Below are 4,689 nucleotides of genomic sequence, written 5' to 3' on the forward strand. Positions count from 1 at the left end.
TTCACACATTTTAAAAACTCGAGTCACTGTCACCAAAGTAGGATACAGAATATGTTCTTTGTGGACTATCTTATGCCACAGGACCTTAATGCTCCCTCTAAGACTATGGTTTAAAACAGTTTCCTAACTTTGTCTCCTATATGCTTAACTCTCCTTTTCCCTGGCAAAGTCATTCTTATGGACCCAGAGAGCTGCTGGGAAAAAGAAGAGAGAGAAGCTAGCTTCCTTCATCCCACTGGAGGTAGAAAGGACACTGAGCACGCAGGGCCCCGAGGAAAACGAATTAGTCAGAGCAAATAGTCCGCCGTGGCTCCCGATCCTGCTTGCTCAGCTGCTTAGCATCTGCTCTTCCACCTGGGAGTGAGACTTCTCCAGGGCCCCTGCCAATCTCGCGCTCAGGCATGAGGACCCCAAAAGGGCACAGATGTATCTGGAAGCCTGTGGGAACCATGGAGTGGCTTCAGGAAATCAGAAGCACCTTGATGTCACAGAGTCCCTAACCCATGACCTCCTTCTCTACAGCTTTCACGTCTGCCCTCTTCACCCTCAGTCCCCCAAATCTTCTACATCCTTGGATATTCTCCTGTGGAGCAGCTGAGAGGTTTGAACCGTTGACCTTGCAGTTTGCAGTGGGACCTGGCAGGGCTCCCAGAGCACCTTAAATACTCCCTAAGTGGGGTAATCCATCAGCTGGTGTGCCCTGGTGATGTAGTGGGTTATGGATTAAGCTAGTAATCACAATGTCAGCGGTTCAAAACCTCCTTGGGAAAAAGACGAATAGAGTTACCATCTTTAAAATCCACAAGGGCAGGTCTACTCTGTCCTACAGGGTCGCTGTGAGTCGGAATGGACTCTGTGATAGGAAGTAGAAAGTTGAATGGATGAATGTTTGGGCAGTGAGCTAGGCAGTTTCCTATCTACAACCAGCAGGACTCAAAGAATGGGTATAGTCTGCCACCTGGTGGCCATTAGAAATGCATCATTTTGGAGGATTTGTGAACACATCTTCCATGGAAAAAGTCAGGAGGCACAGAACCTGCTCGGGGTTTCACTTAATTAATCTACAGGTTGGAATGTCCAGTTATTAGATTGTTTTCAGGATTAGAGTTAAGATATATTAAGTTTTCCATAGGGTATTCTCTCAGTGAATTTGAAACAGAAAGTAGTTTACTGGAAAGATAGATACTTAAAACCCTATATTTCCATCTCGTCATTTTCTAATTCCCCAACCCACTGCCTCTGCTTGATTCCGACTCCTTGCAACCCTATGCAGGGTGTCTGAGGTGGGGCAGACGACCTCACCTTTGTCCTCGCACGCCAGGGTATCAGAAATCCACGGGGCGTATAACAAGAACGAGAAGCCAGCACTTCTTACCCCTCATCCCTTTATTATAAGGTTAGAAGAAACAAGTTAAAATAAATATAGTAAAAAGCATATTGAGTCCTTGTAGAACATTTCAAATCGTTTAAATCTCATTTGTGCCCACCTTCTCATTTGCTTCTACCTTCTGGAGCAAGCAGGCTAGCTGCTTAGCTCCAAGTTAGGGAAGAGCCGAGAGGGGCCTTTGGAGAAGGGAGATGCCCCTGGGTGGAGGAGGAGGAGGATGGTTGTGGCACAACGGAGAGATGTTTCCTCAGATTACATGAACCAGGGGAGCTTGCCTTTTGCAGTTTGGTGTTGGCTATGCATCAGTTTCACTTTCTTTTGTCTATGAATCACTTCCTTCCAGGTTGTCGCTCGGGCTTCTCTTCAATTCAGTTTCTCTTTATCCTACTTCTCCTCGACCTCTTCTTCTGACTCTTTAAAAAAAACTGAACACAGAGCACTCTTCTTGTAGCTGAGACTCCTGGGCACCTGGCATTGGGGTGGAGACAGAGACCCTTCCCCTCCTGCGTCTCTCCCAAAGACCCGAAGACGACAGTTACTCCACTTCCTCTGATTAGCTGACACAGCCCTGAGGAAAGAATTCAGGTCTGTTTAGAAAACCTGGTCTTGTTGCCCTCTGAGGCATAACTGAGCACTACCAGGACCCTCACCTGCCCTGGTGTTGGCTCTGCCCACCATGATCTCTAATCACGGTGGCTTTGCAAATGCTGCCTCTTTTGGGTGGTGTGTACAAAGAGCTGGAAGACTTCTCATTTGCAGAGAGGAGGATCTAGGTGAAGGGAGAACCACCCTGTCCTTCATTCTGTGTTCTCTGGGTAACTGGTCTCAAGAGGACCCACCTTGTTAGCAGCCTTCTTTTCCATGAGGTAGAAGCACCAAGTTGAAAACGAATCCACAGATAACAACTGGAAACACAGGGAATCCAGGACAGATGACCCCTTCAGGACCAGTGGTGAGAGTGGTGATGCCTGGAGGGTGGAGGGAATGTGGGGTGGAAAGGGGGAACTGATTACAAGAATCTACATATAGCCTCCTCCCTGGGAGATGGACAGCAGAGAAGAGGGCAGGGGGAGACGTCAGACAGTGTAACATATGACAAAATAATAATAATTTATGAATTATGGAGGGTTTATGGGGGAGGAGGGAGGGAGGGGGGAAATTAGCAGCCGATATTAAGGACTCAAGTAGAAGGCAAATGTTTTGAGAATGATGTTAGCAGCAAATGTACAAATGTACTCGACACAATGGGTGTATGTATGGATTGTGATAAGAATTGTGTGAGCCCCCAATAAAATGATGTTTTTTAAAAAAGAAAACGAATCCATATTTCTTGGTCCACAAATCCAGGGGGTTTGTCCTTGATACCCTTAGTCCCAGAAGGCACTTGATTCCCATCCTACTAAACCCCCACCTCCCTCTTCCTCCACTGCACTTACACCTACATTCCATGTGCCCCAGGGGATCCCAGTGGCCTGGTGGTTATGAGTTGGGGTGAGAATCAAAAGGTCCGCAGGCGGAAACCACCGTGCGCTCTTTGGGACCAAGATGGGGCTTTCTACTCCCATAGATCTTGCAATCTTGGAAACTCACAGGGGCAGTTCCACCCTGTCCTATTGGGCTGCTGTGAGTCGGTATCAACTTGATGGCAGTGAATTTTTAGTTTTTCACCCTAAGTTCTGCCCTCATCAATGGGCTGAGAAAAATAAGGACAGTCACCGTGTGAGTGCAATGGGACACCAGGCTGGGACATTGTATAGGCTATCAGCAGGGAGTAGAACATAGGTTGACAGGGAGTCAAATAATCCTCCGCTCACAGCCATCTGAGTGCAATGAAAAATCACAAGTATCATTATTGAGTCTACAGAAGACCGAACTGAAGGAAACAATATCACGAAGGGCGGATTTTCTAAAAGTGATATCCTGGAGATGTACCTCAACATACAGGTTAAAGAAAAGTAATTATTAGACTGATGCTCTTGGGAAATATACAACCCCTGTCTTGTAGGGAAGTCACAGTTCATATCCGTTTATTTAAGGCTCAAAGAATCTGCGCCTTTTAAAATTAGGCTTATCTTTTTTTTAAATCCAGTATTTGCCAGAATTATTCTATCACACTAGAGAGTGAGTACTTTGAGATATAGCATTCATCTTGCTATTGCCTCACAGTCTAGTTTACTGTCTGACACCCAGTAAAAGGCAATTTGAATGGAATTATAAACTCAGATCTCTAAAGGAAGACTGGTGACAAACTGCTCTTCTATTTCATTTGGCTTACAAACAGAAAAGGTGAAATTTAAGTGACACCCAGTCAGAAGGAAGAACTTCCCTGCCATAGGGTGGAATGATTCAGGGGAATGGGTGTATTGGAAAAGTTAGAGAATCTCATTTCTTGGAATCATTTACATTCAGACTATAGATGCCAGGAGGGCAAGGGGATCTGGTGGACCCTGGGAGGGAACTCCCGGTTTGTTTCACCACTGCTTTCTCCCTTTCCATTCTCCCCACTCTCTCCCCATTTGTGAGCCTTTGGGACAGAAAGGAGACTCCCTCCAACTCCCACCTCAACAGAGAGGGGACCAGAGTCAGTGGGAGGAAAAGAGAGCTTAGCAAACCCCAGGATTTGATGAAGGTGAAGGTTGAGAACTGAAGCGGAAGCACATAACGTGCCTTTGGACCTGGCTTGAGGGGCACAGCTGCCTGGCCCAATGCAGGACTGTGATTGGCAGCTTCTCCATCATAGGGCAGCCTCCAGGGGCAGTGATCCTGGCACTGACTCAGATCTGGGCAACTTGCCAGCATTCAGTCGCTCAGCTTCAGAACCTGTGCCCAACGCTAACCCATCTGTGTGATGGATGCAAAACTTCTCTTATTTATCAGTGCTACCAGGCTACAGGTGTGGAGGTTAATATCGTTCACGTAAATTTTACTTGATTTTTCAGTGGACAATTTTCTTTTTTTTTTAATGCCCTTTCTATTACTTTTCTATTGCTGTTACAGTGGTTTCTCACCAAGGATTTACCACTTAATATGTTCATTTTCTGTATTAAACCAAGGATAATTAGAGCGAGAATGAGAAAAAGATTGTATGGATAGAGCTCTCTAGAATCCCTGATGGTGTAGTGGTTATGCACTGGACTGCTAACCACAAGGTCAGCAGTTTGAAACCACCGGCCACTCTGAGGGAGAAAGATGAGGCTTTCTGCTCCCCTAAAGAGTTACCATCACAATCGCTGAAGACAAATATGTGCATAAGCAAATGTGGTGAAGAAAGCTGATGGTGCCCGGCTATCAAAAGATATAGC

This window comes from Echinops telfairi, unplaced genomic scaffold, assembly GCF_000313985.2.
Source record: "Echinops telfairi isolate 266 unplaced genomic scaffold, ASM31398v2 ScPeMD7_7404;HRSCAF=8442, whole genome shotgun sequence".
In the NCBI taxonomy this organism is placed as follows: Eukaryota; Metazoa; Chordata; class Mammalia; order Afrosoricida; family Tenrecidae; genus Echinops; species Echinops telfairi.